Raw genomic sequence first — 14393 nt, 5'->3', positions numbered from 1 at the left:
AGATCCTCAAATCGCGCCGACCATCGCCGAAGGTTCCTGTTCTCGTGCCCTAGTTTTGGGTTCACAGCCGTTGCCGCCGCAGCTTTACCCCTCACGGCGACTGCATCTCATTGTTTCCCATCGGCCGATCTCCGACGCCACTGCCGCCGGCCTACTCCACGATGTGCCCTAGTCTGGATCAACTGCTCTCTTCGTCATCGTTGACCTAGGGTTCCGATGGCCAGTATTGAGGTAAGCTATGTTTTGTGAAGTAGAGTATGATTTGGTGATGATTGGGTACGATTTGCAACTCTGATGTACGATCCATTTTGTAAATCTCAGACATCGCCGCACTGCATCCTTCGCCGGGAGTGCATCGCAGACATCGACGCTAGAACTCGTAGTGTTTCCTTGCTGGCACTCATAAGGTATATTGCTGCCACTCATTTTGTGGAGGTTTTAGTATTTACTTAGTACTGATCTAGGTAATCTGGTTTGGGAATTAGCTGCAGCTTATTGCGCTAGCCACAAGGAGGCAGCATTAAATTGAATTCCAGCAGCAGTAGAGACACTGGTGATTTCCAACTGTGGGTTACACTATGATCACGAGGCATTAGTGGTTATCATCAGATTTGGTGAGTTTTAAGGTTGAAGTTATTGCTAGGATTAAAATGGCGGATTGTTGTTTAGAGTATTAATTAAGTTATTTGGGGAATTATGTGAGTTGGGTTCATTATATGTTGAATATTAAGTGATTGATTTTTATGAGGTAATTGATTCATGATGGAAATCTTATTGATTGGTTGATGTAGAAGGTCACATGATCAATTATAGGATTATGGGATTAGTATCATGATTTGTTATGATGGATTGTTAATTAAATTGACATTGTGATTAATAGAAGAGTTTATGAACGATATAATCATTGGATTGATTATAAAATGTGGAGTGTCTTGGAAAGATTAAAGGATTCATAGATGATTTGATTAGGGTTTTCCCTAATTAGGTTGAGTTGAGATTTAGCTAATTGTTGCATATGTAATTAGCTAAATTATAATCATGTGATTTGCAGGACGTTGATTCGGGACGAGCACTTCGACATAGAGGTTGATTAGCTCGATCTACATTGGAGGTGGGTACCTTGACTTATCTTTTAGATAATGTCTTGTTGATATGCTTAGTAGGTTATAACCTATTGTAATAATTATGTTTGTCATTGTTTCGGTACGTCACTACCGGATACCTGTTACATGCTTGTTTGCTCACCTGTTATGCATTTTATGCTAGTATCCACATGATTATATATATATGCTCAGAGAGGTAGTGACATACCATACTTGATATGTTCAGGACCTAGGTTTTTGATATCCTATCTGACCTGTGTACTTTAGATCTTCATATTTGACCGTCGATATTATGGTACTCATTTTATATATATGGATTTGGTTATGTTGATCAGTTTATTGCTATGCTTAGTGTCATGCATCATGATTGCATGCTGCGCGATTGTCGGCTCCACTATTATTGAGCACATCACCAGTTACATGTACTGCACACACCACCACTCATGGATTAGTGGTATATCAGGCAGGTGTGTGGCGGTTCTGCTGTTTGGCTCCGTTGGTCAGGTGACTCAGCGTGGTAGCCGACAGACAGTGGACTCTGTTTGGCTCCGTTGGTCAGGTGACTCAGCGTGATAGCCGGCAGAGATACCTCCCCGTCATTGTGTACCGGGAGATGAGAACATTGAGTTCCCCTATTTATGATTTGGGGTCAGAGGACAGGAGTACTCTGACAGCATCCCGTCCACTCGGTCACTCATCAGGAGCAGTGATGTCAGAGTGCACGGTTGTCACAGCCCTACGCTCTCGGTCTCACCATTGTGTGTGAGGTGGCTGACTGGCGTCAGGGGTGACCAGGACGCATCATTGGCATGATACGCACTTATGCATTTATTACTTGTGTTTGCTGTACTTATATGCTGCATTTGGATGGATACATATGTTTGACATGCATACAGGATTTATGACACTTTCAGTCTGACGACCTGATTTTTCTGATAGGTGGACCTGGTGAGTACAGTTCTCTTCAGCCCTCTTCCATTATGCATTACCTTCTTTTGTTCACGAGACTGTACTCCATAGTTATTACTATTTGTTATAGTTTACTATACATGTCAACTAGGTATCTGCTGAGTTGTTGAACTCACCCCCGTGAACACTATCTTTTTCAAGTACTAGGTTGTTTATGGAGACGCTTGGAGTATCCTGGCTGCCGGTCCCCACATCACATCAAAAGACATGTCTACGCGTTTGTGTACTTTTACTTCGGTATTTATAATTGATGTATATTGTGTCTGTAGAAATGCTTCAGATTGTCACCCGTACAGTGGAGGTGCTGCCGAAATTTCTTCGGACAGGGACTTCCTTGGGGCGTGACAATTAAGTGGTTTCAGAGCAGGTATACGATACTTGCTATGTGTTCTGGATTTTGAGATTTATCTGATACCAATTTATTTGGTATCAGAGCTCAGATTACGAGTCTTATTTCCGTTGTTTTGGATTTCAGGATTTGGTTTTCTCGATGTGACTTTTCGGATTTTGGGACCTGGCAGCGGCATGACATCTCCAAGCTATAAGAGGTATGTTGGTATACTGTTATCCTACCTTTTTGTTAGTATATGCACCGTTGACTATTACAGTTTATGACATGTATTAGGACTCTTTACTAGTACCTGTTTAGTTGAGATAACATATATTTTATGTATTAGGTAAAACCCTGATGATGATCGACCTTGATAGAGATTAAGGGTTACAGATTCTGGTGATTTATCATATCATACACCAGTAGTTTTTAGCTTCTGTTATTACTTGTTGGTTAGCAGATTGAGGCACATACCAGCCTCTGCTATTATTAGCTGGGTAGTGGATAGTATCTATATCTTTATGTTGACCTAGCCAGTAGTATACCATTTATTCTGAGTTAATTTCATCAGTAAACATTGATTTACTCTTGTTAGATCGGTTAGTGGAAGACTGATTTACGTTTGTCGACTTGGGTAGTCATAGATTGATATATCTTAGTAGCTTGTGGAGGATTAAGGTATTCTTGATTAGTTAGTAGATGACCATTTTAGCTTTATTGGTCCGATCAGTAGAGGATTGCCATACTCTAATTTTGGAGGTTTGAATCTTTGGATTATTTGTGCTTAGTTAGGTAGCTAGAGCACATGTGAGTATATGACTTGTACTGATGTGGAAAAGACTGAATTAACCGTATACCATTGTCGGCTTGGTCATGCTATAGAGGTTCAATGTATCTTATTCCATGGGTACTTTAGTTTTAGACTGTATGTACCTAGTTGGATTGTCTATGATTACGTTTTCCTGTATGATCTTTATGTTTGATTCTATTTAGTTATACCCCTAAACCATGAGAGTAGGTAGCATAGGGTTTGTGTGGTAGATTGGATTAAATATGCTGATTATACATACCTGCGTAGTTTATACACTTGATTATTATGTGTTGTAGGAGTTCAATGATAGATGGTTAAATTACATGTAGTGGGTGTATATTTGTCCAGATGATGATTATTGTGGGTATACATTTCCAGTTATGATGGTTGTGAGTTTCTAGTAGATTATACCCAAGTGGTTAGACGTATGTGTCTGATTGGTTTATTGGAGGTATTTTGTCGCTTTAATCTGAGTTGTGATATGTGTAGATGTGTTCGGTGTAAGATTTGAGGTATCTTGTGGAATATATATGATTTATGAGTACACTTGTGTCTATTAGGCTTTATTGGAAGTATTTAGTGATTATTCTCATTTGGTATATGAGGATGTAGAAAAGTTTCAGATTGTCCGCCGTACAGGGGAGATGCTGTCGAAATTTTCTCGAACAGGGACTCCTTCGGGGCATGACAATTTAGTGGTATCAGAGCCGAAATTTAGGGGCATGTTGGCTCTCAAGGGATTCTGATTGTTGTTTAATTTGGTGATTGGAGAGGTCTTCGATGGGTATTTGGTTTGGGTATGGTTTTGGTGATGATTTATTGGGATCAGATGCCGAATTTCTTTGATGATTCTGGTGTATGTCTAGAAAGTGGTGAGGAATTTCTGCATTTGAGAGGTTCTTGACGAATTCTGAAATTTGGTATGGATTTACAATTTGGTGATGCTTCCTGGTGATCTTGTATAGACGTGGGTTTTCTTCTTTTGTTCTTGATGTAGTTAACGGTGTTGAACTTCATATTTAGATGGTAAGGATTTAGTTGTTTTCTTTTCCTATTCGATTAGCATTCATGCTTAAAGGGTTGCTGTTTTGGACAGAAATGGTGGATGTGCTATGATTTGTGTAGAAATTTTGTTCGTGTTGATGTTTGTGATTTTGAGCGCTTAATGATAGGGAAGTCCAAAGGTTGTTTTGGGTGTTGGCTTCTTATGATGGGTTCGGAATTTATGAACAAAGTAGAGGAGATTGATTGGTCCATCGTGGATGTTCCTTGGGACAATAAAATCCTTGTTTATTGGAGAGATTGGTATAATGGAAAGTAGTATTGTTTTAGTAATTGTGCACAGCTGCTATTGTCTCAGGTTGCTATCCATTATGCTATGTTGAAGTTTTATTGTGAATTGCCTTATGTTTACTAAGTTAGAGTTTTGTTTTATAAACTGTATCATGTGGGTATCCTATAGGCTAAGTTAAAGTACTGTTGGAAATTGTTTCATGCTTACCATGCAGAAAATTTAGTTGTGAGATAAAAGATGTGCATAACAATTTTACAAAGAGTAATGGTTAAAACTTGTATGGGTAACTACATAGTTTGGTTCCCTTAATTGTACATTATCTTGCGTACCTGTATAAAAACCTGATTGAGTTAGCTATGACCATCTCAAGACTATTACAACTGTACTGAGGTTTTCATGATTCATTACTTATTATCTTCGCACCTAAGATCAAGTTTATGGTCCTAGTAACGAATGCAAATAGGGAAGGTTGTCTGAGATAATATATACAGGTTCAAAGGATATTTTATGGAATGATTAGAAGGGTATGATTTAATGATGAGTAGTGTGAAAAGGAAGCAGTGTTCAATGAAGACTGACAAGAAGATTCAAATCACCTTATTGTAGAGTAAAGGTTCACATGGCGACATTGTAGCAAATAAAGCAGTCATAGGTGCTTATCATGTGTTTACACATGTTTAAGTTTGTATATGATGCAAAATCCTGTATGTGAAAAAAAATAATAATAACTGATATGTGCTATGTAAGTTTGTCGTAGTTGGAAATCGAACTGCGGGTACAATTATACCAGTACCGGCATCGAAAGCTCCTTATCGTATGACACCAAAAGAGTTGAACGAGCTGAAGGTTCAACTCTAGGAGCTTTTGGATAGGGGATTTATTCGCCCTAGTGTTTCTCCATGGGGTTCTCCGGTATTATTTGTCAAGAAAAAAGACGGCACCATGAGGTTATGTATTGACTACAGATAGTTGAATGCAGTTACTGTCAGAAATAAATATCCTTTACCACGGATCGAGGATTTGTTTGATCAGCTCAGAGGTACATCAGTGTATTCTAAGATTGATCTGCGATCCGGATATCATCAGTTGAGGGTCAGAGACTCAGATATCCAGAAGACAGCTTTCCGTACGAGATACGGTCATTATGAGTTTTTGGTAATGCCATTTGGGCTTACCAATGCTCCAGCGGTGTTTATGGACTTGATGAACCGGATCTTTCTGGAGTATTTGGATCAGTTTGTTATCGTCTTCATTGATGACATATTGGTCTACTCTCGTTCCGAGGAGGAGCACGCACAGCATCTTCGCACAGTTTTGGAGATTCTTTGACGACATCAACTGTACGCGAAGTTCAGCAAGTGTGCGTTCTGGCTATCCTCAGTCGGTTTTCTGGGACATGTGGTCTCGAGCAGAGGTATTTCAGTTGATCCTCAGAAGATCGAGGCTGTCACCAGTTGGGAGCAGCCGAAGTCAGTTCAGGAGATCCGCAGTTTTCTGGGATTGGCCGGATATTACCGACGTTTTGTCGAGGGTTTCTCGCGTATTGCTATGCCGCTGACATGCCTTACCAGGAAGGACGTGAAGTTTACGTGGATAGAGGATTGCGAGACCAGCTTTCAGGAGCTGAAGCGGAGATTAGTGTCGGCTCCAGTTTTGGTTTTACCTTCTGGAGAGGATGGATTTGTACTCTATACCGACGCGTCTCTACAGGGTTTGGGTGCTGTTCTGATGCAGCACGGCAGAGTAGTCTCTTATGCTTCTCGTCAGCTGAAGGATCATGAGAAGAACTACCCAGTTCATGACCTGGAGTTAGCCGCCATCATATATGCTTTGAAGATTTGGCATCATCATCTGTACGTCATTACATTTGAGATTCTCACTGATCATAAGAGTCTCAAATACTTTTTTACTCAGAAGGAGCTTAATCTCCGACAGAGGAGATGGATGGAGTTCCTGAAGGACTACGATTGTACCATTAGCTACCACCCGGGAAAAGCTAATGTGGTTGCAGATGCACTCAGCAGGAAGTCCAGAGGGACTTTGGCTTGCCACCGAGTTTTAGTTACAGACTTGGTTCAGGGTTTCTTCGAATTAGACCTTGAGGAGTAAGGACGGACAGAGCAGGGTATTCTTGTTACCATGGTTGCTCAGTCGTCGATCAAGACGAGGATCCGATAGGCCAGGCTGGTGATCAACATTTGCAATTTATAGGCAGCCAGATAGTTTCCGGGCAGCAGACCGAGTTCACACGAGACGAGGAGGGTATTATATACTTCCGAGGCAGATTATGCGTACCTCAGTCTCATCCGGTCTTACAGGAGCTACTTCAGGAGGCTCATCACTTTCGAATTGTGGTCCACCCAAGCGGGACCCGCATGCATCGAGATTTGATGCGTTCCTATTGGTGGAACGGAATGAAGAAAGACATCGCAGATTTTTGTAGCTAGATATCTTGTTTATCAGCAGGTGATGGCTGAGCACTCGAGACCTGCCAGATTACTTCAGCAGATTTCTATTCCTGAGTGGAAATGATAACACATTACTATGGACTTTGTGGTGAGTTTGCGGAGGACACGACGAGGCCATGACGCGGTTTGGGTAATCGTTGATCAATTAACCCGATCCGCGCGCTCGTTAGCGATTCGGAAGACTGATTTCCTGGATCGATTGGTAGATCTGTATTGCCAAGAGATCATCAGATTACATGGTGTTCCGTTGAGTATCATTTCGGATAGAGATCCACGGTTTACGTCACGTTTCTGGCAGAGTCTGCAGCAGGCCTTGGGTACACAGCTCCGTTTCAGTACAGCCTTCCATCCACAGACGGATGGACAGTCAGAGCGGACCATTCAGACTTTAGAAGATCTGCTGAGGTCATGTGTTATGGATTTCGGAGGCAGTTGGGAGGACCATCTGCCATTGGTAGAGTTTGCTTACAACAACAGCTTTCATTCGACTATCCATATGGCACTGTTTGAGGTGTTGTATGGTAGGCCGTGTTGGACACCCGTCCTCTGGGATGAGGTTGGAGAGGCCCAGTTATTGGGACTTCAGAGCTCAGCTTGAGACAAAGTTGGTCCGTACTGTCAGACGGAGGATGTCAGAGGCGCAGGACCGCCAGAAGAGTTATGCAGACCGGAGTCGGTGACTCTTAGAGTTCTCTGCAGGCGACCATAATTTCTACGAATTTCACCCACGAAAGGAGTGAAGAGATTTGACTTCAGAGGTAAGCTAGCTCCGCGATACATTGGACCTTTCCAGATTTTGGAAAGGATTGGAGCGGTAGCTTACCGGTTGACACCACCACCGTTCCTAGCAGGAGTTCATGACGTATTTCATGTATCTATGCTGAGGGGATACATACCCGACCTGACACATGTGCTGACAGATGTTTCAGTCCCTATTCAGCCTGACGTCACTTATGAGTAGATTTCGGTACGGATTCTAGACCGGAAAGAGCGTCAGTTGTGGAACAAGACTATCCGGCTGGTAAATGTCGGATGACAACATCATTCGGACGAGGAGGCTATTTGGGAGCTCGAGGATACGATCCGAGCTCGATACCCCTATCTTTTCACTTGAGATATGTGATTTAATTTGCCGTTCAGCATTTTGTACTATCTATTTGATGTTAGTACTTGCTGATGGTAGATGATGAAATTTGGGGACCAAATTTTTATTAGTAGGGGAGAATGTAAAATACCGAAAAATGGTGAATAGTGATATGGGAATTTTCCAGAATTTTTAGAAATTTTCTGGGAATTTTTCGGAGCTCGTATGGACGAGTTTACGGGGAGAAAAACAGGGCCCGAGAAAGCCAATTTAGGCTACCCTATTTTAGCGAGGAAATGTTAATTTTCTTAAATCCTTTTTCTTTTCTATTCTTTTTCTTTTTTTTCTTATTTCCTCTTCTCACGTCGTTTTTCTTCTTCCTTCCCCGCGTGCCCGACGCCAAAAAACCTAACCGGAGGTGGTTTCTTTCCTCTCCTCTCGCGATTAAAACCCAAGCCGAGCCCTTCCTCTCCTTCTTCTCTTTCCCGAGCCGCACCAGGAGCCGCCACCACCTGAGGCCGAACGGAGCGGCGCCGATCCACCGCCGGTGCACTTGTGCCCTAGCACTCTTTGCCCCTTCTTTCCTTGCCGCGGAGATCCTCAAATCGCGCCGACCATCGCCGAAGGTTCCTGTTCTCGTGCCCTAGTTTTGGGTTCACAGCATTTGACGCACCTCTCACTGGCATCCATTGCTGATCTCGATTGTTGCCGATCTCCAGTCGATGCTACCCTTTGCCGTGAGCAGCCAACCTCAACACCTCATTCCTCTGTCCCCTGTTCTGCGAGCACCAGTTGAGGTAAGCTATGTTTTGTGAAGTAGAGTACGATTTGGTGATGATTGGGTATGATTTGCAACTCTGATGTACGATCCATTTTGTAAATCTCAGACATCGCCGCACTGCATCCTTCGCCGGGAGTGCATCGCAGCCATCGGCGCAATAACTCGTAGTGTTTCCTTGCTGGCACTCATAAGGTATATTGCTGCCACTCATTTTGTGGAGGTTTTAGTATTTACTTAGTACTGATTTAGGTAATCTGGTTTGGGAATTAGTTGCAGCTTATTGCGCTAGCCACAAGGAGGCAGCATTAAATTGAATTCCAGCAGCAGTAGACACACCGGTGATTTCCAGCTGTGGGTTACACTCTGATCATGAGGCATTAGTGGTTATCATCAGATTTGATGAGTTTTAAGGTTGAAGTTATTGCTAGGATTAAAATGGCGGATTGTTGTTTTGAGTATTAATTAAGTTATTTGGGGAATTATGTGAGTTGGGTTCATCATATGTTGAATATTAAGTGATTGATTTTTATGAGGTAATTGATTCATGATGGAAATCTTATTGATTGGTTGATGTAGAAGGTCACATGATCAATTATAGGATTATGGGATTAGTATCATGATTTGTTATGATGGATTGTTAATTAAATTGACATTGTGATTAATAGAAGAGTTTATGAACGATATAATCATTGGATTGATTATAAAATGTGGAGTGTCTTGGAAAGATTAAAGGATTCATAGATGATTTGATTAGGGGTTTCCCTAATTAGGTTGAGTTGAGATTTAGCTAATTGTTGCATATGTAATTAGCTAAATTATAATCATGTGATTTGCAGGACGTTGATTCGGGACGAGCACTTCGACATAGAGGTTGATTAGCTCGATCTACATTGGAGGCGGGTACCTTGACTTATCTTTTAGATAATGTCTTGTTGATATGCTTAGTAGGTTATAAACCTTTAGTAATAATTATGTTCGTCATTGTTTCGGTACGTCACTACCGGATACCTGTTACATGCTTGTTTGCTCACCTGTTATGCATTTTATGCTAGTATCCACATGATTATATATATATGCTCAGAGAGGTAGTGACATACCATACTTGATATGTTCAGGACCTAGGTTTTTGATATCCTATCTGACCTGTGTACTTTAGATCTTCGTATTTGACCATCGATATTACAGTACTCATTTTATATATATGGATTTGGTTATGTTGATCAGTTTATTGCTATGCTTAGTGTCATGCATCATGATTGCATGCTGCGCGATTGTCGGCTCCACTATGATTGAGCACATCGCCAGTTACATGTACTGCAAACACCACCACTCATGGATTAGTGGTATATCAGGTAGGTGTGTGGCGGTTCTGCTGTTTGGCTCCGTTGGTCAGGTGACTCAGCGTGGTAGCCGGCAGACAGTTCCGCTCTGTTTGGCTCCGCTGGCATTTAGTGTAGCAGCGTGGTAGCCGACAGACAGTGGACTCTGTTTGGCTCTGTTGGTCAGGTGACTCAGCGTGATAGCCGACAGAGATACCTCCCCGTCATTGTGTACCGGGAGATGAGAGCATTGAGCTCCCCCATTTATGATTTGGGGTCAGAGGACAGGAGTACTCCGACAGCATCCCGTCCACTCGGTCACTCATCAGGATCAGTGATGTCAAAGTGCACGGTTGTCACAGCCCTACCCACTCGGTCTCACCATTGTGTGTGAGGTGGCTGACTGGCGTCAGGGGTGACCAGGACGCATCATTGGCATCATACGCACTTATGCATTTATTGCTTGTGTTTGCTGCACTTATATGCTGCATTTGGATGGATGCATATGTTTGACATGCATACAGGATTTATGACACTTTCGGTCTGACGACCTGATTTTTCTGATAGGTGGACCTGGTGAGTACAGTTCTCTTCAGCCCTCTTCCATTATGCATTACCTTCTTTTGTTCATGAGACTGTACTCCATAGTTATTACTATTTGTTATAGTTTATTATACATGTCAACTAGGTATTTGCTGAGTTGTTGAACTCACCCCCGTGGACACTATCTTTTTCAGGTACTAGGTTGTTTATGGAGACGCTTGGAGTATCCTGGCTGCCGATCCCCACATCACATCAGAAGACATGTCTACGCGTTTGTGTACTTTTACTTCGGTATTTATAATTGATGTATATTGTGTCTGTAGAAATGCTTCAGATTGTCACCCGTACAGGGGAGGTGCTGCTGAAATTTCTTCGGACAGGGACTTCCTCGGGGCATGACAAGAAGAGAAGGTGACATAAGATGAAGCATCCTCTGAAGAATCGGACATCAAAGATCGGGAACATCACAACTACCTCACTTTGATAGCATTTGTACTGGAATCAGAAAGCGAGACAAAACAAAATGATGAGTCTGAAGATGAATCAAGCCACGAGTCCGTACTCGTTTCTAAAGGTTCGAACGAGATATCTTCTATCCTAACCTCAAAATTCTTTAGAATAATTATATTTTTAAATAAAAAATTAATTAAATATGAAAAACAAAATGAAACGCTCCTGGAGGAAAATCAACCCCTCAAGCAACAGATTGAAAGTATAAATCCAAATCAAGTTGTAAAACTTGAGGAGGAAAACACAATATTAAAGAATGAAATTAACAAAATTAAAGGATTGTTAGAAACATTTACCACTAGATCTAAAACTTGGATTTAATTCTTAAAACCCAAAAAGCTGTATACAATAAATCTGTGCTTGGATACAAATCCAGCTCAACAAATAAGACATTTATATCACCTATAAGCCAAAATAAGAAACAAACTAAAGCTTGGATTCCGAAAGTGTATCTAACCATGCAAGTAGGACTCAATTAGTTTTATGTACCCAAAACTGAAATTCATTATCTAAAACCAAATACAACTAAACCTTTTTATTCAAAACTAAACCAAAGTAACCCTTCAAAACTAAAATCCAAACTAAAGAATGGATTAACATCAAACAAATCAAACCTAAACCCAACATGTAAAATAAAGCCAAACAATTCAAACTTAAATAGAAAAAATAAATAACTACAAAGCTAACTTAAATTATCATCAAGTTTATTATAACTATAAAAATAAACGACATAAAACTTAAAAATCAATAATTCAGGGGGAGACTCCAAATTAGTTGGCACCTCTAAAATATTAGTTTACCCGTTTGGGTAATTAGAATTAGATCAAATAGGGATAAAAGTTTAACTTGAAAAATACCACTAGAGAAGTTTTGGATGATAGTAAGTTAGGGAAGCTCTGTCTATGCATGTCTAGGAAAATATGGCTTCGACCTGGTGCATTTGGCTTAGTGGAACTAACTGAAAATACCTTTACCAATCCTAATTGGTTAGACCAAAGTTTTGTTATTAAGTTCAGTGTATAGAACTATTTAGAAAATCTCGAAGGCATGGTTATTTTAATGATGTCCAGGTGACTCACCATAGCCCAGAAATTTATCCAAAGAATGCCTATTTATTGAACCCAAATCTAAACTTGAATCTAACATAAAGTTAAACTAAACCCTGAAACTCAAATTTAACTCTTCTCATAAAATCATAGGATTCCTTTGTCTGAAAACTTAGACTGAGTGGGATGAATAAGGATGAAATTTAAACTAAATTAAATTAAGTTAAAATTAAAATAAAATCAATAAAGTTAAAATAAGTTCACATTTAAGCTAAAATTTTTGCTTCTCTTAAACTTGTTAGGAATCTAAATGGATATTGGACAGCGGTTCACTACAACAAAAAAACTCTCATAGACATCGGTGGAACAACAACGGTTTTAAGCAAAAGCTGATGTCTTTGAATATTTTACACCGGTTTTTTCAAAATCCGATGTCTATAAGCGTAGATTTTCGCTCATAGACATCGGTTTTTTAAGCCGATGTCTATGAGCGCCTTTTTTTCATTAATAAACACCGATTTTAACAGCGGTTTTTAAAACCCAGTGTCTATGATAAAATAAAATAATTTAATTTTCCCACCAATACTTAGCCAAAAATTTGCAACACTTCACTCTTCCCTCCAAACCTAAACCTATATCGCGTCATGCATCGTATACCGTCGCGACGCCACTACCACTTTCCTCCTCGCCGTAGGCCGTCCAACCATCTCTCTCAGCTCCATCTCCCTCTTCCCCTTCTTAGATCGACGCCTCTTCCTCTCCCGATCAGGATTGAATCACAATGCATCTCCTCCACCTCCTCCCTTTGGGTAAGAAGAGAAACCCTTCTTCGCATTTCGAGAAAGGAGAGGTGACGAGTTGGTCTTGTTTTCTAGGGTTTCAGAGTAGTAGCGGTGGAGGGAGGTAAGATGAAGACGACTAGGGGGAAAGGTGATACTAAGTTCCACCGATCCGATGAAGACGACTTTAAATAGTCATCAAAGAAAATGGAGAAGAACCTCAACTACAGTGGAGCTTCCCCATGGACGCATCGGCGTTCGTGCAGATCGACCCGCTCCACTGGATCCTTGACATGAACTCCCTCATCGGCAAATGCCTACCGCAACGTTAGAGAACTCTGTCTGTTTCTCCTCCCGGTTGCGGCTTCCTCCTTCCCACCCGGTAAGGCCCTTGCCTTCTACTTCCAGCCCCTGGTCATCCCTTCCTCTTTTGCGGCGCCGTCCACCCTGCCCGTCCATCCGACCTCCTCTCCCTCCCCTGGTCTGACCCTTCCGAAGAACCCCCCATTCCTGATCCTAACCCTAATCCCCTCCAGCTCGGGCTCACCTCCGCCAAGATCGGCGTCTCGGTCGAGGACCTCGCGTCCTTGCCACCCGTCGCTTACGCCGGCGCGGAGAAGAAGGCTGAGCGACTCGTTCTTAGGGTTGGCGAGAACCTCTTTAATTTCGTGCAGTCCTTCTGCAAGATTGACGGAAGCCGGCTCGTCATGCCCATGGATATCCTTGACCGGTGGTTCAAGAAGTTCCAGGAGCGAGCCCGGAAGGATCCCAGTTACCTCAAAGATTTCGCCTTGTGACAGACAGGTGCATGCCCAATCCCAAAGGTGCTACTTTTTGCAAGGATCTCTTTCCTTGATGGTATCACGTTTCATATTATATTTTGGTTGCATCTGATTTTCTTGAATTGTATGATACTTCCTCTTTTCATGCCTCTTCATTTTTATGTCTCTCTCAATTAATCCAGGCAGATGATCTTTGATGTCCACTTTAACCGCCCACAATGTGTTTGTTGATTGTCCCCAACCAACTATAAAGCGATTTTGACATTGTTTGAAGTGAAGTTCTCAAAAAGTGATAGGATCTCAAGATATTATATATGGCAGGAGAAATAAACTAAATTTTTCAGTAATTATTCCATTTTGGATTATTCATCTCATTGAAGTAGTAGCGTCTTTCTAATTTTCAGTGACAATCTAGAAAACGTCAACTAGAACATGCATCAAGAAACACTAAAAGATATCTTAGAATAGATTCTATGTGATCCAGATTCTCTAGAGATCATTTGCCTCATAGAGGTCCAAGTCATTAAGCAATGTGACATACGATTAAGATAACGATAAACATATATATATGTT

The 14393-nt window shown here is 41.3% G+C and overlaps 1 pseudogene; it reads left to right on the top strand.

Moving 5' to 3' along the window:
* The first annotated feature begins 216 nt into the window (after window positions 1-216).
* LOC121979647 lies at window positions 217-13840 on the top strand (annotated as a pseudogene).
* The last annotated feature ends 553 nt before the right edge of the window (window positions 13841-14393 follow it).

Source organism: Zingiber officinale, chromosome 5A, assembly GCF_018446385.1.
Source record: "Zingiber officinale cultivar Zhangliang chromosome 5A, Zo_v1.1, whole genome shotgun sequence".
In the NCBI taxonomy this organism is placed as follows: Eukaryota; Viridiplantae; Streptophyta; class Magnoliopsida; order Zingiberales; family Zingiberaceae; genus Zingiber; species Zingiber officinale.
This window is presented reverse-complemented; position numbering and strand designations above follow the sequence as displayed.